General features: G+C 48.2%; 1 long non-coding RNA gene across 1 annotated transcript in view; it reads left to right on the top strand.

Annotated features, from left to right (window-relative positions):
- The first annotated feature begins 1,252 nt into the window (after positions 1-1,252).
- LOC109551548 (uncharacterized) overlaps positions 1,253-21,113 on the top strand; it is a 55,551-nt gene continuing 35,690 nt past the window's right edge. Inside the window, exon 1 of the long non-coding RNA XR_002178344.3 lies at positions 1,253-20,682. This is a non-coding gene — a long non-coding RNA (uncharacterized lncRNA). The remainder of the gene's footprint in view (positions 20,683-21,113) is intronic.

Below are 21,113 nucleotides of genomic sequence, written 5' to 3'. Positions count from 1 at the left end.
CCATATGCAGTTCAGGCGATTCTGCTGCGTTTTGTGGAACGTGCTTTGAGAAACCCCCGTGCTAGACTGTCCTGTCTCAAGTGATGAATATTAACCTCTTCTATTTGGCGGTATATGGTCAGTACATTCAGCTGCTTCTGAATCATGCTTATTGGCCTAGCTCATCAGTTATAGAGCAGGATGCTTCCTTTTTATTTGTTGTGGCAGAGGAAATGCATCCATTTTGTCCCAGAGAGGCCCTGAAATCTTTGAATGTAGATTTAAGAGAAACAGAGCACAGATCTACTTCGCACCATTTAAAATAGTAATCTGCGGGAATTCCCTGGTGGTCCAGTGGTTAGGACTCCATGCTTCCACTGCAGGGGACCCGGGTTCGACCCCTGGTCGGGGAACTAAGATCCCACGTGCGGCCAAAACAAAGAATAAAGTTAGTTTAAAAAGAAAATAAATAGTGATCTTCTTCAGAGGGACAGTGCTTCCCACTCTGATTCTGGAGGTGAAAGAAAGAATTCTCTGGACGAGTGTTGAAAGCATTGGTTATACATTGAGATCCTGCAGCTTGGCCAATGAAAGATCTATAAATGCTTGGAAAATCCGTGATTTTCCTGATAGGTTTAACAGAGTGTGTCATTAAGGGAAATGGCCTTGCCCAATATTGGGATCGACCACAGAGCATCGAGCCAAAGGGGATTTTTCTCAAGCCTGAAAATTTAATGGAATTTACCCTGCTAGGTTTCAGACTTTCTTGGGACCCATGATCCTTTCATTCTTTCCATTTTTTCCCTTTCGGAATGGGAATGTCTATCCTGTGCTGGCCTCCCTGTTGTATTCTGCAAATAGAAACCTTGCCTGGGTTCATGGAAGAGGAGTTTTCCCCCAGGTTGAATCATACCCCAAGTCTCACCCATATCTGATTTAGATGGTATTTAGATGAGATTTTGGACTTAGAGTTAATGCTGGAATAAATTAAGACTTTTGGAGATGTTGGGATGAAGTGAATATATTTTGCATGTGAGAAAGACAGGCATTAACTGTCCAGAGGGTGGACTGTTGATTGTGTATTCTCCAAATTCACATATTGAAGTCTTAACCCCCAGGATCTCAGAATGTTACTTTATTTGGAAATAGAGTCGTTGCAGATGTAATTAGTTAGGATGAGTTCATACTTGAGTAGGGTGGGCCCTAATCCAGTATAACTGGTGTCCTTATGAAAGGGAGGAATTTGTACAAGGACACACACCCACAGAACACCACGTGAAGATGAAGAGAGATTGCAGGGATGCATCTACAGACCAAGGAATGCCAAAGATTGCCAGCAAACCATCAGAAGCTCGGAGAGAGGCATGGAACAGATTCTCCCTTGCAGCCCTCCAGGAGAAACCAACCCTGCCAACGCCTTGATCTTGGACTTCTAGCCTCCAGAACTGTGAGACAATGAAATTTCTCTTGTTTAAGCCATTCAGTCTGTGGTACTTCGTTATGGAGGCCCTAGCAAACGAATACAGATTTTGGCATGATTTAATGCTTTCTGGACACAGAACATCTTCCCTGAAGACTGTCTTTATCCCTGAGTTAATCAGTCAAGGACTCCATTTTCAGAAAATTCTAAGGTAAAGGGGAAATCTCATGGAATGGGAATTTAATTACCAAAATGTTAGTGAGGCTTGGTGTCTCCACAGTACTACTCCCTGAAGCCGTGGAATGAACAAGCACAGCCCAGAACCCACCCTCACAACTGGGCTCAGACCTAAGCGTTGCTGGACATCCCTTGCGACCTGCAGTAGATTCTCTTAAAAACAAGCACTTGAATGCAGTGACTTTCTGAGTGCTCTCCACTGAGCTCCCCTTAACAATGCTCTCTTGCGGACAGTGCCAAGATATTTTGGGCTTTCCTCCATCTCAGTCCAGCCAGGAGTCAGGAAAGCTGTTCCCCGGCTTCCCAGTTCCCAGAGGCCAGGGCAGGTTTCCATCTGCCTACCACCTGTCGGTATCTGACCCGTGAGGGGCTGCTGTGGAGACAGCTGGGACAGAGTTGGAAACTCATTATGTTAAAGATGGAGGAGAAGCTTTCTGTAGGCTTGTGTCGTGGGCTGCCTCTTAACAGGGTTTTGTCACTGTTAGATTTGAGGTTAAAAAAGTGTTTCTTCCTTTGATGAAAAGAGATATTTCTAAAGGAGAGGAGCATGGGGAAATAATGTGGCCAGACCAGTTATGGAGCCATTCCGAATCCTTGCAAATATTATGGTGGCCATACTGAATACAACTGAATTCAAACAACTGTCAGGTTGGTACCAGGCTCCTTGACAAGGGAAGTATAGGCATGGAGACTGAATAGGTGGCTGAACCGATTAGGGAGGAACACGTCCTTCTTGTGCAAAACCTGGAGACCCCGGGCTTTGCTGAGGTCACCGCTGTCAGCTTGCCCTTTTCTCAGTGAAGGTTATATTGTCAGACGGACTAAAGGCTTGGGGTGGAGGAAATTTACTGTGTAAAATCCAGATTCTCCAGGACAGATGATGTTTCCTTATCCAAGGGAAAGAATGTCAGCTCGGGTCTCAGTGTTTAGTTCTCTATCCTGACCCCTTGCCAGCCAGAATTCGTAGCTGCCATAAGGCACATCCCAGTGAGCCCCTGCCAACAGGGAGTGCATGTGGTTGTTTACTTTTGAAGGTTAGCGCGATGGCAGCTGTTGTTTCCCTCCATCACCGGAGCTGGTGGACTCGTTTGTTCAGCTGAGTGGGCTGTTTCTCCTGGTGGGAAGATGTTTAAGGCTTCCGTAGCCAGGGAAGGCTGGGAGGGGCTGGGTGAGGAGTCAGGCAGCTGTGCAGGGGGTGGTCTCTGTCAAGGGCAGAGGGGAACTGGATATGTTTGAGGGGTGGGGGATCTGGAATAGCAGAGAGAGAATATGGTGGGGATCACACTCAGGGGTTGGGGGCGTCCGGTGAACTGACAGATGGAAGAGAAGGGAGGGGGCCCCTCCATCACTCATGGTGCAGCCAGAAAAGAGAAGTCGTCCAAAATGTTTTCAACAGAGAGAACTTAATACAAAGAATTTATTACCTGGGAAGAGCTGAGAAGACACAGGGGGTGGTGAGGCAAATTAGAGATGAATAAAGCAAGAAGCCAGCTGTAGCATCAGGTATATTAACTTGAGCACAGAAGCTGGGGCACTGGCTGGAAATGGGAACCAGTTCGGGCCTGCCGAGTGGGAGCTGGGATGGTGAAGGGAGGGGCTCCTGGTGGGAGGTGGAGCCACTCAGAGACGCTGCCTGAGGTGAGAAGGTGAAGAACCCTGGCCCCTCCCCATCCCCAGAGCCGGGGTGGTGGGGGAGGGGGGGGGCGGGGCGGTTAACATCTTTATTGGAGTATAATTGCTTTACAATGGTGTGTTAGTTTCTGCTTTATAACAAAGTGAATCAATTATACATATACATATGTTCCCATATCTCTTCCCTCTTGTGTCTCCCTCCCTCCCACCCTCCCTATCCCACCCCTCCAGGCAGTCACAAAGCACCGAGCCGATATCCCTGTGCTATGCGGCTGCTTCCCACTAGCTATCTACCTTACTACGTTTGTTAGTGTATATATGTCCATGATTCTCTCTCGCCCTGTCACAGCTCACCCTTCCCCCTCCCCATATCCTCAAGTCCATTCTCCAGTAGGTCTGTGTCTTTATTCCTGTCTTACCCCTAGGTTCTTCATGACATTTTTTTTTCTTAAATTCCATATATATGTGTTAGCATACGGTATTTGTCTTTCTCTTTCTGACTTACTTCACTCTGTATGACAGACTCTAGGTCTATCCACCTCATTACAAATAGCTCAATTTCGTTTCTTTTTATGGCTGAGTAATATTCCATTGTATATATGTGCCACATCCCCAGAGCGTTTTTCTGTCCCAGACTCCTGGGAAGCCACTTGGCAAGAGAGCCCAAGAAGAGAAAAGAAGAGAAAGCTCATGGATGTACTTGAGAGCGGATGGCAGGTGACCAGCATAGCCATGACAGACAGGCACTGGGTTAGGAGCCACTGGGAGGTGCCTGTCAGTGCTGTTATTGTATCTCTGGAGATCCGAAGGGGACCAGAGGGATCAGAGGGGTGCATTAAGTTGCCCAAAGGCACACCAGGGCAGAGCCAGAATTTGAACGTGGGACTGTCCGGCTCTCGGTTCTTCAGTACCATGCTGAGGATAGCATTGGCCTTATGAGGACAGAGGGTTTCTGGGGATGCTTGGGCAGAAGCGCACAGAGTCAAGAAGACGTGCAGGTGCAGGGTTATTAGGTGGGAGGAGGGCCCACAGATGGGCCAGAGTTGGGAGGACAGTGGAAAGGCTGGGGTGATGGGGTGATGTCTGCCCTACTCTGCTTGGATTCGAGCATCAGAATTCTACGAGCAGCCACAGGAAAAATGAGAAAGCCATTTGGCCATGATTTGGGGGTTGGGGGAAGAAAGAGGGAAACTCCAGGTCATGCCAAGATTTCAAGCAGGGGGACAGCTCTTTGGTGCAGCTGCAGGCAGAGCGCTTGCTGCAGTGCTGTCCGCTGGGCAGCCAGCTCCATTCTGGGAAGACAAAGGCCCCGGCAGCCCCAGAGCTTTGAGCACACGCATCTTTTCCGGACTCAGTTGGATCTCCCCGTGAGCAGCACGGTGCGGAGGTTTGGAATGGATGTTTGTGTTGCAACAGTGTTTTCCAGGTGGTTGCCTAAGTTAAGTGATGAGTCTGCATAATGTGCTGGGAGGATTTGAACTCAGATGGTGAGTCCATGTTTACTGCAATGCTGACTAATTCTTGCACTGCATCGGGGGATGGGCTCAGAGTCATTGAACGTGTTTTTAAAGTTCACAAACAGGTTACCCAAGTACTCACTGCACGGGATGCAATCTATGAAAGGCTTTGTGCTCTTCCTGTGTTCTCTAGAGTGATGACTCCAAGATGGTGCCACCAGGAGGTCAAAGCTCCTTTTCTGAGCCCTCCTCCCTGGCAGCTCCTTCTGAAAGGAAGGAGAAGCATTTTAACCCGTGGCAGCATCTCAGCCACCAAGCCCCCTGCCCTCCACTGCACCCCGAGAGTGGGGCTTTGAAAACACCCAGTCCTGTGTAAGAGATCTTTAAAGTGGATGAAGGACACGCTGCCTTCAAAACGCCCACCTGGATAAATAGAAAACTTCTGAAAGCAAGTGTTAACAATTGAAAGAACAGGGGAAATTGAAATGGTACCTTGGCCCCATGCATCTTACCATCCCCAGCCGTACTTCGGAAGTTTCGTTCTGTGGAGGGCGTAGAGCAACGTGGTTCTTCATCGGGACTGAGTAAAGAGCATCCGCTTTGAGTCTGAAAAGCTCAGTCTAGCAGCTCCTTTCATTGGACAGTTTGGCCCAAGGAGCATTTTATGAATTACACTCATCACAATAACATGCCCAGGAATCTGCTTCTGTGCTTGGAGAATACTCCCGCTTTATAAATGGTCCACTTTATTTAGCCCAGTGTACACACGCATGACTGAATGCTCCCCTGGGAGTGAGGGTGGGTGAGATTGGGGAGGAGGAGGAGGGGGAAGCGAGCAGTCGGTCCATGTACTGGAAAACGGCGGCCACGAAATCTGCTGGTGGCCTGGACCTCATGGTCTAGGACGACGGGACCCGGAGGCCTTGCTCTGACAGAAGCGGCTCTGCCCTAATGGGTCCTGGGCCCGTGGTCTGCCTGTGGTAGCCACGTGGACAAGTGTTGGTTGCATGGCTCCTCGGTGCCACCTTCTGCGGAGGTGCTGGGACTCACCAGGAGGTGGCTCTTGTCCCTGAGGACTGCAGAGTCCTACAGTAAACGAAGGATCATGGGGCCGGTGGCAGGGTGAGGGTGAGGACACAGGGCGATCCTTACCTTGGGGGTGGGATGAGTGGGGGCGGTTGGTGGCCGGTGCTCACTCTTTGGCTGCTGCTTCTGTATTTGTACATGGTAACTTCTAAGTGAACTGTGAGTTTGGGAGAAGACATTCCCACAGAGCCTCTTTCTCTCATCTCTTTTCTCTCTCCTCTCTCCCCATTTTTCCTGTCTCCCTGTGGCGTGAAACCATGAGCAGTGGTCATCTTTTCAAAGTTAGTCCATAGAATTGGGACCAAGTCCATCACAGCAAGGCCAGGGCTTCAGAGAAAGTGGACTGAGTCTGGAGAAACACTGAAATCTGATTGTCAGGTTCCAGAGACAGGCATGGTCAGGGCACAGAGCTGGTCGTGGACCAGGTTTGGCTGGTGAGTGAGGACCGTGGAGGTCCAGGAGGACTGCAGGGGTGGAGGGGAGCAGAAGCAGGGAAGAGACCACCCCCAGCAAGAGCTCGTGGACACAGAGGTGACCTCCTGACCCAGTGGGCGGCCTCATATGCTCTTGCTGTTGGGCAGAGAGCTGTCTGGGAACGAAGGTCGCCCGGGAGCTGCAGGTGGGCACTGGGCAGGGGGTGAACTCGGTGAGGAGGTTACGGCAGCAGCGAGGGCAGGTCTGGCACTCGTCTGGATTTAGTCTGAGCCTTTTTCTGTTTTGCTTAGTTTATTTCCTGGAGCATGGACCCAAAGAAGTCCTCCTGACTTCTGAGGGAACTCTGCTTTGGAGTAACTTCTGAGCGAGCTCTGCCCGTCAAGAAGCAACATCTCGTCGGGACGCTGAGTCCAGGCTGGCTTTCACCTCAGCTTCCTTCAGCTGATTTTCCTTCCTTGTTCTTCTTTTTTAAAGAGGAGATGCTGTTTGTTCTGTCATATGGAACTGTGATTACTCACCAAGGAAGGATGCCCCCTCGAGGCTGTGGCAGGAGCAGGGGAAATTCCTCTCAACACTGGCCCCGAGGAATTCTCGTGACCCTGGTTTCCGTTTTGGTCAAAACTGAGATGAAAGGACTCGACCCTGCATTGGGGGGAACTAGAATTTTGACCCTGAGGGAGGCAGAGCTGGATGAAAAACGAGCCCTTCTCTGTTCTGTGAACGAGGAGGCACATCCTGCTGTAAGTTGGACAACTGTTGTGTGTCAGACTTCTGGCTTGGAGCCCGTCCCTAAATCTTAGCCTCGGGAGGGGAGGAGAAGCAACTGTGGAGAAGGGGCTGATCTTTTCCCCATCAAAGTGTTAGATGACACTATCCGATGTCAGCTTAGTCTGCTTGGGCTGCTGTAACAAAATACCACCGAGTGGGGGCTTAGGAACGACACATAACTTACTTCTCACAGTTCTGGAAGCTGCAGGTCTGAGACCAGGGTGGCAGCAGCTTCAGTGAGGACGCTCTTCTTGGTCACAGACCTCTCTCTGTGCCCTCACACGGAGGAGGGGCTGTGGGCCCTGTGTGGCCTCTTTTATACGGACACTAATCCCACCATGAGGCCATTGCTCTCGCGACCTCATCACCTCCCAAAGGCCTCACCTGCCAACACAATCACCTTTGAGGGTTAGGGTTTCAACACGAATTTTGGGGCAACACAAATATTCAGACCACAGCATCTACCTGCATTTTGACTTTGTGTGTTTGTAATAGTTATTAGAAATGCAATTAGAAATAGCAGGTTTCCTAGAGAAAGTTTCCAGTTGGTAAAAATGGGACAACTTATCTTGGATGATGACGGAAATTTCTAGTTGAAGGATTTTTTTTACATCTCCTTACTTCCAGCCACTCTGATATATGTAACTCTGTGAACTTCATTACTTCTAGATTTGGTATTCTCTAAAAAATTAAAAAAAGAAATTAAATTACGCACATGAAATCGACCGTATTAACCATTTCTAAGTGTGCAGCTCAGTAGTGTTAAGTATATTCACATCGTTGTGCAACCAGTTTCCAGAATTCTTACTTCTTGCAAAACGGAAACTCCCCATTCCCCCCTCCCCCAGCCCCTGGCAGACACCCTTCTACTTTCTGTCCCCGTGAAGCTGATGACTCCAGGAGCCTCACGTAGGCGGCATCGTACTGTGGTTGTCTTTCTGTGACTGGTTTATTTCACTGAGCATAATGTCCTCAAAGATTTGGTATTCTTTTATTTCATCTTTAAAATAATATTTCCACTTAACATCAGAGGGATAGCCCATTCAAACTTTGGAAAGGTCATCGATAGAATGTGAAAAATATTCTCTAAGCCTGGACATTTTAAAGGCATGTATGTATCTGGAAAACAGCATGCTGCTAACAGCAGAGTGGGACATCTCAGAGGTGAAAGTCACATGGGCTGACGCCTCCCTGGTGAAGGCAGAGGGGCCGTGTTAAGTGGTGCCAGCCGGAGACCTCGTGTGCAGCAGGGAGCTGAGCCTGCAGGCCTGGGACCAGGGGCAGGGGCGCTCTGCAGATGTGCCTGCTTGTGGTGGGTGCCCGTGGTCACACTGCTCCCCCGGGGCTGCTGCAACAACTGCCAGCGGAGTGGGTCTGGCAGCCGCGCCAGAGGGGGACATCTGCCTGGGCTCTCGCCGGAATGGGAGGACAGGGGGCAGCTGCAGAGAAGCAGAGACGAGGGCAGGAGCGGAGGAGATGGAAGGCACGCCCTCGACCTCCATCTCTGCCTCCCGCCCCAACACAGGCCCGCGGTTTGGTCAGGGAATTCCGAGGAAGCTGTTCCAGTCCTAAGCAGCTGTCCAGCCGAGTCGCACAAATGCCAGAACCAGGGGGACGGGAGGGGGACACCAGGCCGTTCGTCTCCCAGGCGGGGCCTTTAGACTCTTCTTGGAGTTTCCTTAGGTCTCGGCAGTCAAGCAAATAATCTCTAAGCACCGTGACATCATCTTTTTCAAAGAAATGCAGTTTGCTACTGGCAGTAACACAGATTTCCCACCCACAAGAGCCCATGTGTTTTCTCACTATTTATCAGAACTTTACACTCTGATGAGTGATGGAATACAGTGGCCATTTGTTACTGCTGTGGCATTGTTTGCTGTCAGGAATGACACTGGAACAAAGAGGTAATCAGTTAAACGATTGCATTCAAAATGTATTCTCTCTGGAGGGAGTATACACACACTCACATAGCAATAGGGTTAATGTGTGCAGCCTTTATAAATGATCTGTGTAGTAATTTTCACTTTAAAATACCGTGTTCCCATCCGTCGTCTCATTCGGGTGTCACGAGAATGCTTATAGGGTTGCTGCAGTTGGCAAGAACGAGACTTAGAGGAGAAATGCTTGTCCGTGGCCGTATAGGAGGTCCACTGGGGCTGCAATATAGGCCTCCCGACTCTTAAACCAGAGCTTTTCCCTCTAAACTGTACTTGAGAAGAAGAACGTGTCAGAACCAGAGCAAGAGATAGACTGTTTCTCCTCCTGACTGGCAGGGCTTCTCCCACGTCCAGCCCGAGCAATCCTGAGGTGTCCAATTAGCGATGACTTGAAAATCAAGGGGATGTAACTGTGAGGTTGAACTGTGCAAAACTTCCATTTTTAAACAGGTTAAAGTATTCAAGTATCAACAATTTCATGTTTCAAATGAATCGGTCTCCCTAGATTTGCATAGGTTGCATTTCCCATGCAGCATCAAATTGGTCATTTTGTTGGTTAATTTGGCCCGTTGCTTTCCTCTCCATTTTGCTGCCCCTTGATCCGCTCTGCAGTGGCAGCAGAGCATTATTTTCGTGGCCTCCATGACCAAATGGAGCCAGCCACAGAGGCAGCAGGCCAAACAGTGCAGTTAAACCCAAACCAGGCGATTCAGGGTCATGTAAGTATGACTCACGAATGACCAGCCCGCAGGAAGTTTCAACAGGTCTAACTGGCTCCTTGTTCCTGCACATTTTACCTGTAAAGGGAACTAAATTGGTACTCTTTTCCATTCATCTGGCATATTTGATGTATGTGTTCTGGTGAGTGGGAGACAGCTGATTTCCAAGGCTGTTGCAGAGGGATGATTAGAAAAGCAGGAGGGTATCTTGGCCAAATGTCAAGAATGAAGGAAGGGGCAGTGAGTCAAGTGGCTAAAGAGACGCACATTAGAGTCATTCATTCTTAACCGCTTGGCAGAAGCTGGAACCTCGCACCGCTGGCCAGGCTTCCCACCATCTGGAGCGAAATCAGGACACTCCCACCAGGGCTAGAAGGGCTCCAAGTGGGGGCAGCTGACAGAAGGGCCACGGCCGCATGGCAGGAACACAGACAGAGGAGGACAGTGCTTTCTGCATTTTCTTTTCTGGTTATGAGATGCTTTTGTGAACTGCTGGAGACTGGTCACAGAGTGATTAAGCTGGACAGCTTCTGGCGCTGCTGCCCTGGAGGCGCAGTGTTTTGAAGGTGCTGCACCCCAGATTTCTCAGGGTCCCTTTTCTGGCAATAAAGGCTTCATTTCTCTTGGTACTCCACATGGTCAGAGCCCAGGCTGAAGAACCCTGATTCCCACGGCAGAATTACAGACCCAGCGAGCTAGAGTTAGAAAGACAGGGCCCGGGCAGCGTCCACAAGCCCAGTTCCAACGTTGCAGAGCCTGCTGGAGGGAAGCAAAGACTTCCATAAGCCAAGGGATAGAGGCATGCAGGAGGTCAGCTCTCCGGGGAAAATGCACGACGACTCTGATTTGTAACATCTGCTGATTGCCGTGGTGTCAAAATCCTCCCACTGTGACCAGTTTCAAACCACCAATAGTCTAACAACAGGCTTGCAAAATTTCTGGATGTTTGATAATCTTTCCCCAGCCTGGACAGCTTGAACGCAGCATGACTTGGTGGCATAAAAACTAGAGTCGGGCAAATGCACGAGCTGAGGTTTAACACGAGGGGTCCTGGCGTGGAAGCGTCTCAGGGCCGACTGTCCCCTCCATCTCCTGCTTCCCTCCCTTCCTCCTAAGCTTGCTCCCTGGACCAGTCGCTGCTCGGGACAAGGGTTCTGGTCTCAGGCTCTGACCTTTAACACTGTGCCCGCCCAGTCACATCCCGAAGCACCCAAAGCCCCACGACTTCCTAGATGAGCTCACACAGGTGCTGGGCTCTCAACCGCTCTCCCTGTACCCAAGCCAAGGGCCTACCTGCCTGGAGGCTGCTGCAAGCCTCCTGTTGGGACACTGGTGAGGGGGTCCCATAGCTGGAGCATGGGTGGTCTCAGATGCCTCCCCTAGTGGTCCCTATGTGGAGTTTAAAATGGCACCTCCATGAGTAAAAATTCAGTTAACTTGTTAGGAAGGTAGAACCCAGCTTTTTATGTAGGATGGGTTTATTCAGAAAGAAATTCCCATGACTCCCAACTGAAAGAATTCAGAATTTAATGATAAATCTATCTTCCAATTATGCGCACTAGGGCTGTGTCATCTGCATTTCGGCAAACACATTTTTAGCTAAGCCTCAGGTTCCTTATTTGTGAAACTGAGTGGCCATAGTGAACTGACCTGTAAGGCATCTGTCTGTTCTATGCTTCTGGGATTCTACTTACGGTCAGTGCACGTTTCTCTACACTTCTCTATATGGTTTTTGGTCCTTTATAAATTTTATCGTTGTTTTTTCTGCTCCGGGGACATCTGGTATTCCACTAAACATCATTATTTAGCTGTGCCACAAATAACTGTTTTAGGCTGAAGGAACTCGGAGGGCATTCTAGGTTAGACCAGTACTTTGCTGAGCATCTTCCTCAGAATCCCTGATATTCTAGGGTGCATTGTGTAACTCCAAAAGGGAAACTTAATGCTCATGGATTCCCAGACTTTTTGATCTCAAATGGTTTTTTTCTAAGGACAGTGTATCAATCTTCCAGGGCTGCTGTATCAAAATGCCACAAACTGGGTGGCTTAAACAACAGAAATTATTTTTTTTTCATGGTTTTAGAGGCCGGAAGTTCAAAATCGAGGTATTGGCAGGGCTGTGTACTCCCCGAGGGGTGAGTCTGTTCCATGCCTTTTCTTCAGCTCCTGGTCTTGCCCGCAGCCCTTGGTGTTCCACAGCTTGTAGATGCATCGCTCCAGTCTCTGCTCTGTCACACGTGCGATCTCTCTTTGTGTCTCTGCATCTTTCCTCTCCCAGGAAGGCTGCACAGACACCAGTCACACTGCATTAGGACCACCCTAATTGAATACGACCTCATCTTAACCTGATCACATCTGCAAAGGCCCCTTTTCCAAAGAAGGTCACAGTCACAGGTACCAGGGGTACAGATGTCAACATACCTTTCGCGGGACGCAATTCAACCCGCAACAGCCAGCCATTAAAATTTCCTAAAACTGGTGGTCCAGCAAACACATTTTGGGAAATGCTGTCCCAGGAGCTTGTAATTAGGATTCACTCACCAGGTATGTGGTCCAACCCTTAGGTCAAGAGTTCTTAACGTGATATCAAGGGGTTTGTGCCCTTGGATGAGAAAAAAATTGTATCTTTATTTGTACTATTTCTGATTGAAATTTAGCATTTCCTTCATTTTTCAGTGTAGGCAACAAAGCAAAGTAATATCACTAGTACTGTGACTTTGTCAGAGTTTTCCACCTCATACTACAGTTATTGCAGGTCTCTTGGGACATCATTCATAAATCTTCACCATCTCAAAATCACAGTGGGTGTGAGACTCGGCACTAGATCTTATTTAATGGGTTAACAAGCAAACACATAATGCAGATCTGTTTTAGTATTTTGATAACTGTATTTCAACCTCATCAGTTTCCTTTGTAATCCTTTATATTTTCTTTTATACACTTAAAAACACTATTCTGAGCAGACTGTAGGCTTCACCATTCAGCCAAAGTGCACCCTGACCCAAAAAAGTTAAGAGCCTCTGTCCCCACTCATGGCCCCCATGACTGATACAACCCAGCTTCCGTAGAAGGGTTTAGCTGAGAGACAAAACACTAGCAGAATCTTTCCATTTTTACAAATAAAGAATTAATACATAAGCCAAACACAAATATTATAAAATACTTTATTTGTAAATGAAATACCCAATTGGGGCAAAATGTAAAAATGAAATAGACATAGGTACAATAAGTTATACAAGAATCTTCAATTATCGTCGCTCTGTATTGATTATAAATAGATCACATTACCAAGGAAAGCATTGTCTAGGTGTTGGGATAATTTAGTTAAAAGTATCTGAATAACTTACTAGACACATTCCTCTTGGTGTGTGAACAAATGTATCAAATAATTGAACATACTCAGCTATACTCCCTGTGAAAACTGCAAAGTCCTGGTCAGACGAGGCTAAACCTCTGAGCTGCATGAATGAGCTTGGTCACATTGTGGTCCAGTCTTGGAAGGATCACTGACACATAACCCCTGGAGCACTTTGGCCTCGGTGAAAGCACCAGAGCGTCGAGAGGCTGAATTCCAGCTGGGCTCTGCCCCTGAACATTTAAGGAACTAAGCACGTCGTCTGATTCTGAGCCTGTTTCCTCATCTGTGAAAAATGGGGATGCTGGTGTGTGTCCTTTCTGTCTCCCAGGGCAACTAGTAGATTTGATTGAGATAACCGATGTAAAAGTTCTTCGTATGTAGAAGTGCTGTATGAGGATGAGACATAGAACTATTCTTTCATTCTTTAATGTGCCAGCATCCAAATGGGCATAAATTGATGGCATTCTCTTGTATATAAGGAGAAAATTAATATATATGTATTTTTTTCATGGACACTCAAATGCCAGTGTCCCCCCCCCGCCATCATTAAGTGCCTGAAAAGGCATTGGAGGTCCCAGCAAGGCTGCAGGGAAGTGGGCCTGGGTGCTCCTGGGCTTCCGTTTGCCACCTCCTTCCCCTCAAGGTGCCCCCCCCCCCACCTATCTCCTTTCTGCCAAGCCCTCCCTTATGTACTCCCCGCGCCCCAGCCTGTGCTTCCCACCTTCCTGTCCTTCAGAATGTTCCATCTTGCAGTTTGTTCCCACGGGGCAGTGGGTCCTCACTGTTAGCTGGACGTTAGAACTATCTGGGGAGGCTTTTCTCTGTCCTGATGGGGGGACCCCCACCCAGATGACTACATCAGGGTCTCTGAGGGAGGGCCTGGCGTCAGTATTTTAAGGCGCCCCCGGTGCAAGTGCCACCCGGGTGTTGCCTGGAGGTTGATCGGAAAATTGGAGTCCCTGTTCACCTGCAGCCAGCTATCCCTCCCAGGGAGGCTTTGTTTAACTCAGGCCAGCCGTCTTAAGTTTTCTTAAAGAAGGTTCCCCCAGCGCACCTCACTCCGGTTCCCACTGCTTCCGTCCACCCTCATGACATTCTCCGGGAGCGTTATCCTCATTCCAATCCATCCCCCTAGGGAGACTCAACCACTTAAACGTGGTTTAAGCCGAAGCCATGCACTTCCTTCCCAGAGCATCGAGGTGCCTTTCTGAGGAACAGGGCCTCCTGCTGAGATGGGCAGCTGCCCCAAGCCCTGCATCTGGGCTCACCTGGATGCCTCGCCTGCGCCTCTGTGTTCCGCTGCATCAGGGAGAGGATTTCGGAGAGGAGCTGTGGCTTCTGCTCCCTTTACACTTTCTCGCGGCCAGTTCTCTCCTCCACTGCTTTGCACATTCATAGGGAGGGCTGAAGGCTGGAGCTGGGGGAACTGTTTCCAAGCAGGCAGGTGCACAGCCCTGCAGCCTGCAGGAACATGCTCAGCCCAGGAGTGTTAGCTCTGCACCTGCAGTCTTGTGTCTTCCTCAACCTGGGCCCCTCATCTATGTGTTCCAGGGGTCTGCATCCGCCCTGCTCGGGGCGCAGGCACGATCCCAAGACGCTGTTGCTATTGCCCCGTGGCAGGGTTCTGACCTCCTGAGTCCTAGGCGGCTGCCATCACCATGGGATTTAAAGGCCATATAGAAAGGCCCCCCACTGGGTCCCTCTAGTCTTCCCAGGTCCCCGACACTCCCACCTTTGAGAGCTGCTCCTTTGCCAAATCATTGCATCTCCAAGAGCCCTGGGTTGGAAGGTTTGCACCCTACGAGGACTCATGCATTCATCTCTCATCTGGTGTTGCCCCTTCCGGAGCCCCGAACTGAAGCAGGAATGTGCTCTGAGGTCTGGACTCGCACTTGTGTGCTCTTGGGCAAATCACTCGCCTTCCTGAGGATCAGTGTTCTCATCAAAGAAACAAAGATTTTCATATTTTCCCCACATATTTCTACAGGACTGTGGTTGAGATCATTGGAGATAACAGACAAGAAATGGATTTTTCTACAGCAAAGCCCATTTGACAACGTGTAAGACAGTTTCATTACTGTTATCGGAAAAAAAATGTGTGGGTCTGCTTTGTGCACTGCAGCTCGCTGACGGCGAGGGGCAGAGTTTGGAGGAAAAAGGTGCTGCAGTGGAAGCTCATGATGTCCTGAGGGTGAGCCCAGGGTCATGGGAATCTGGAGAAGACAGCCTGAGTGGGGAGGAGAGAAAATTAATTGGGAAATGCTGGCCAACTTCCCTTATTCCACATTGTGCCAGGAGCCAGCTCAACCACCACTGGGATAGGTGATGAAGAAGCAGCAAGCCCTCCGCTAGCTCCCATGTGCGTATTTCAGACTCAGCAGGAGGGTGGGCCACTGACAAGAATAATACAGACCAGCAGGCAGGGCAGGAGACACCCGAAAGGAAAACAAGGAAACAGGTTTGAGCTGGGCCTGGCCTCCTTGGCGTGGACTGCCTGACTGGCACCAGGCTTCTAGGGTGGCCCTGGGTGTGGTGCTTGATGGGGCCAGTAGAGCATCCACCAGGCTCAGCACCCAGGCCTTGGGGAAGCTCACTTGTGCAGGGGGGTAGGACCTTAGCCTTGCAACCAGGCTGGGTGAGGCAGGCTCAGTGCAGAGCACTTCCTTCTTTGGGGGTCATGTGTCCCTTGTGATTAGAGAGATTGGGGCACCTGCTTCTTCAGGACCACCTTGTGTGGTCCAGGCTCTGCCCTGTCTTCCCAAGAGACTGTGCCTGTAGGCACGTCACATCACCTCTCCAGGCTGTCCTGTTCATTTCTGTAAGGCGAGGAGAGTGGCCAGTATGACCTCCAGGATCCCTTCCAGCTCGGCATCAGGTTGCCCTATGATCCAAGCCTAGTTTCTAAGGAACCCGAGAAACAATATGGCGTATATGACTGGAGCCCATGGATTGAGTGTTTAAATTTTTTCTGAAATTATAAGATCTTTCACATTAAAACCAATACTGAAGTATGGCATGCCTCAAAAAATTAAACATAGACTTGTCATATGATCCAGAAATTCCACTTCTGGGTATGCACCCTTAAGAATTGTAAGCAGAGATTCATACAGTTGCACACCAATGTCCACAGCAGTATTATTCACAACAGCCAAAAAAGGTGGAAACAACCCAAATGTCCATTGAAGGATGAATGGAAACAAAAAGTGATACATACACACAATGGGATGTTATTCAGTATGAAGAAGGAAGGGATTCTGACACGTTCTACAATCTTGAGGACATTATGCTCAGTGAAGTAAGCCAGCCACAAAAGGACAAATACTGTATGTGTACCTATATGAGGTACTTAGAATAGGCAAATTCATAGAGACAGGCAGTCGAATGCTGGTTACTAGGATCTGAGGGAGAAGAAAGTGGGGAGTTAGTGTTCAATGGGTGCAGAGTGTCAGTTTGGGAAGATGGAAAGTTCTGGAGAGGATGTAGGTGGGGGCTGTACAACACTGTGAGTGCACTTTACACCCCTGAAATGGACACGTAAAATGGTTAATTTTATGTATATTTCATCAGAATAAAACAAATACTGGAATATTTATGCATGTTAATGGTTTTAATTTGGTATACAAAATAATGGTAATGAAGCATAATTCCTGCTGGTTTGTGGCCCTCTTGCTGATATGAAGAATGAAACCAGTCACTGAATAATTAACTTAAAAAATCAGTTAAAGTGGGGAATTACTAAAAATGATGCTCCTGTACTATATTGTAATTTAACTCAAAATTTCTAAATGTACATTTAATCATCAGTTTTGGGGTCTTTTTCTTTGGGTGTAGGTTTGCTGAGTGGAGTTCAGCATGGTCTCCCTTGCACAAACCACACCCAAGGTATATCATTTACAGATTCTAGTTTCAGAGTGTTTGCAGTGGAATGAGGTCTTAGAGACACTTGTGAATAAAAATGAAGGCAGAGTTCTCCTAGATTCTTATGACCCTTCTCCATCGCCAGTGCTTTTATAATTGTATCAGCTCACCTAATTCCACATCTCTATGTCTGTATAACTCTCTGTCCATATAAACATATTTAAATAGCTAGTCTTTATGAAGCTTTCCCAAGGCATTCAATGCATTGTGTTCTGGAACAACCAGGCTGCACAGCCTTAGGAACACACACCATTCCTAGTTTGCAAGCATAAAGCCCAATGGGAGAAAGCAGAAGTGCACACTTCATCATAAGACAAGTGAAAAGATAAGCCGTAATGCGGGAAAAGATACTTGTGACACAAAAACCGACAAAGGAGTAGGATGTCAACCACATAAAGAACTTAACCAAATCCATAAAAAGAAATAACCCAGTAGGAAAATGAGCTTAACACTTGGACAGGCATGAAACCAAAGAGGAAAGCCAAATGGACGCTACTCAGAAAAGAGGTTCAACTTCATTAGTAATCAGGGAAATGCAAACTGAAACCCCAACGAGGTAACACTACATATGAGACAGGCAAAAACTAAGAATGCTGAAAATACTAACTGTCGGCAAGTATTTGGGGCAGCAGAAACTCTGGGGAAAGTTGTAACCTGCTAATAACCTCTTTGGGAAGCAGCTTGTGTTGTCTATGGAGATTGAAGACACACACACCCTGTGGTCCCGCACGTCCACTCTCAGGTCGATTCCTGGAGAAACCCAGGCAGAGGTGCACCAGAGTGTACATACGGCAGGAGTGCTCATGGCAGCCTGGCTCACTCAGCTCAACCCAAACCACTCAGCACCTGTAGGATAGGTACATAAATTCTAATACGGTCGAACAATGAAATACTATGTAACAATGAAAATGGACAAACTTTACACAAAACAACAGGAGTAAATCTTCAGGGCATAGTATCAAGCAATAGGAGCAAGACAGAGAATACCTTGCGATCACATTTATTTCAGGTTGAAAAGCAGGTAAAGCTAAGCTCTGGTGTATCATTTGGCGATGTATACATAGATGGTTACCTCTGGGGGTGTTGTGGGCTGAATGTTGCAGTTTGAACCTCCCATGTGATGGTATTGGGGGATGGGGCCTTTGGGAGGTGATGTTTAGACAGGTCATGAGGCCATGTGGAGCCATCGTGATGGGCTTATAAGAGGAGACCAGAGAGCTTGCTTCCTCTTCCTCTCTCTGCCATGTGAGGCCACAGCGAGAAGGCAGCCGTCTGCAAGCCAGGAATGGATTCTCACCTGAACCAGACCCTGCTGACACCCTGATCTTGGCCTCCCAGCCTCCAGAACTGTGAGAAATAAATGTCTGTTGTTTAAGCCACCCAGTCTGTGGTATTTTAGCAGCCCAGGCGGACTAATACAGGGGCGTTGGGTGTGTTTTCAGTTGGGAGGGACATAAGGGGGGCTTCCAGGTATTGGCAGTGAGGCCCCAAGGAGGGTTACACAAGAGTGTACTCTCTGATTATTCATTAAACTCCGTGTGTATGTTCTATTTATATAAAGGTATGTAAATTTCAAAGCAATCATTCACACTAAGAATGAATAAAGGAGTATGTGGGTGTGCCAGCAAGTAGCTTCCTTGATGCCTGGCTTCTTTTTTTTAAAAAATATTTTGTGACACTATGTTTATTTTTTATTTTTTAATTTTTTTGCGGTACACGGGCCTCTCACTGCTGTGGCCTCTCCCGTTGTGGGGCACAGGCTCCGGACGCGCAGGCTCAGCGGCCATGGCTCACGGGCCCAGCTGCTCCGTGGCATGTGGGGTCTTCCCGGACCGGGGCACGAACCCGTGTCCCCTGCATCGGCAGGTGGACTCCCAACCACTGCGCCACCAGGGAAGCCCTATATTTTTAATTTTTATTTTATTTTAATGTGGACCATTTTTAAAGTCTTTATTGAATTTGTTACACTATCGCTTCTGTTTTATGTTTTGATTTTTTGGCCATGAGGCATGTGGGATCTTAGCTCCCCGACCAGGGATCGAACCTGCACCCCCTGCATTGGAAGGTGAAGTCTTAACCACTGGACCGGATGCCTGGCTTCTTGATTGTGGCATGTCTTATGAGGGGACAGGGGGCCATGGTTAATCCAGGAACCCGATCAGGTGGAGCTGTGGTGGAGGAGGTGAGGGGGTGTCTGAGAAAACATGATAAAAAGGAAATACTGATACATTCAGGTTGAGAATAGAGGTTCTGAGGAGTTATAATATTTTATTTTTCATTTTACGTTATTACATAACCCACAATATGACAAATGAAATGCATTTTACTCTTTTTGGTGACAGTTCCGTTGAGTTCCTTCTCTGGCCCAGTCTTTGTATCTGGGAGAAAATGAGCATTTTCTGGGTATTTGTAGGTATAATCTGGATAAAGGCAGAAAAAGGAATTGTTTTCAGAAGTATTATGACAATATATAAAGCATAGTAAAGGGATGTAATCTCAGAAAATATTCAAAGCCTACCTCTACTTCCAAAGTGACCCTGTGGAACTTCGGCAGGATCCCACAGAAGCCTGGGCTTCTTGCAGTGGAGCTTGAAAACCCTGCTGTAGGAAGGAGGGACCCAGCCCTGGGCGTGTGGGGGAGAAAGGAAAGCTGAGTAATTCCTAACTCTAAGGGCACATTCTTCCCAACTCCATCATAGCTTTGCTACATCTCGGAGCTGTTGGCCTGTGGGTCTGATAACTGAGGTACTGAGAGAAGAGGACCTGCCCTCCTCTACTCCCTTCCCTTGTCACCCAGTGTCAACACTGTCTCATTTCATTTGTGTTCAGTATGTGTTTGTTGAATTAAATTCTTGAAAGCATCCAAACGGAACTCAAAGAGCTTTGGGGATTCAGAGGGGTGAGGCTTTCTAAGGGGTTATTTCTGCTTGGGAAATGGGGCGAGACTTCATGAGAGGGAAGGATACTGAGCTGAGCTTTGAAGAATGAAGAGGGGCTGTAGACAAGGTTGGATTTGAGAGAGGAGGTTGAAAAGGCACAAGGCAACAAGGACAAAGCATGCTTGGAGATCGCGGTGGTACTTGTTTGGCCGAGCCTGTGGGAAATAAAGGGAGAGAGTTAAGCAGAGGTGGAAGTGAGGCGATTCCTGCATGCTAGAGCCAGAGACGGTCACAGGCAATGCGGACGACGAGTGATTTGGAACAGAGGTGTGCCTGGGCCAAAGGGCAGTCTGGTGGCAGCACATAGGCTGGCTTGGACAAATGATTGGCTGAAGCCAAGGGAATGGGTTGGGGGGGCTGGTACAGGAGGTCTGGGCAGGAGGTGAGGAGGGCCAGACAGACAGGGCTGGTAGAGCACATGGGAAGTAAGGAGCAGCTAATGCTCAAAGAAAGAAAAACAGGTATAATATTAGTTACAGATGGGCTGAGGGGTGCAGCTGGAGAGAGATGGCTGAGGTTTGTAAGACCAGTGACAAGGAGTAAGAGGGTGCCATGAGTGGAAAAAGAAGCTGGTGTGTGTGAGCACATAATGAGCTGTATTTTTTGCTGGATTTGAGGTGCTGTGGGGACATCTAAGTGGAAACATCCCACAGCTGGAAATTTGGAACTGGAAGCCAGGAAAGAAGTTGGAACTAGAGCAACAGATTCAGGAGACAAGAGCCTGGAAGTGAGCCCTGGGTGTGCACTGGCCCCAGAGGGAAGCTGCGTGGAGCAAGAGAAGACAGGATTTGGTGAAGGTGCATATTTAGGATGAAGAAGAAAGAAAGAGGCCGTGAGTCAGAATCAAAGGATAATGTAAAATTAGATGAAGAAACAATTTGGCTTTTAGCTCTGTCCATTCACCTCTGCAATTCCCAGGGACAGAGCCATCTATGCTTCGTTTTAGGATTAGACCAATCCTGGGCTCTGTGAGGAAGCTCATCATTTTTGGTCTTAAGTGGTTCCAGGAAGTTAAACTTGCTTGTTGAATAGGCTCCGCTACAATACTTATCTTTGTTGCAGGTTGTAGCTAAACCCGCAAGAGCCTGGAGTAGGGAGGACCACTGTGAATGATGATGCCTGTAACTCTGCATGAGAAGGACCAATAAATAATCAACGCAGAGCTCTTAGTATGTGACAGTCTCTGCTAAGAATTTTGCAAGCATTATCTCACTTATTCTTTAATCCA

This window comes from Tursiops truncatus, chromosome 10 (genome assembly GCF_011762595.2).
Source record: "Tursiops truncatus isolate mTurTru1 chromosome 10, mTurTru1.mat.Y, whole genome shotgun sequence".
Lineage (NCBI taxonomy): Eukaryota > Metazoa > Chordata > Mammalia > Artiodactyla > Delphinidae > Tursiops > Tursiops truncatus.
Note: the sequence above shows the minus strand (reverse complement) of the source record. Positions and strands in the feature narration are given on the sequence as shown.